Source organism: Pterocles gutturalis, unplaced genomic scaffold, assembly GCF_000699245.1.
Source record: "Pterocles gutturalis isolate BGI_N339 unplaced genomic scaffold, ASM69924v1 scaffold23282, whole genome shotgun sequence".
Classification (NCBI taxonomy): Eukaryota; Metazoa; Chordata; class Aves; order Pterocliformes; family Pteroclidae; genus Pterocles; species Pterocles gutturalis.
This window is the reverse complement of record NW_010108459.1, coordinates 1-213: the sequence shown is the minus strand read 5'-3', so window position 1 is coordinate 213 and position 213 is coordinate 1.

Genomic DNA, 213 nt, shown 5'->3' with positions numbered 1-213 from the left:
GGCCTCCGTGGACAGAGGCTGGGTGGGAGCCAGCGTCCCTGGGGAGGGACCCCAGTGCAGGGCTCAGCATCCAGGCATCCCTCTGATGCTGCTGGCTGGAGAGCCTCCCCAGGGACCCTCAACCAGAGGGGCGCTGTCAGAGCCCCATGGCGTGGTGGGCAGGGGGTAGGGCACTTTCCCAGCCCCATGCCCAGCAGCACTCTTGGTCTCGCA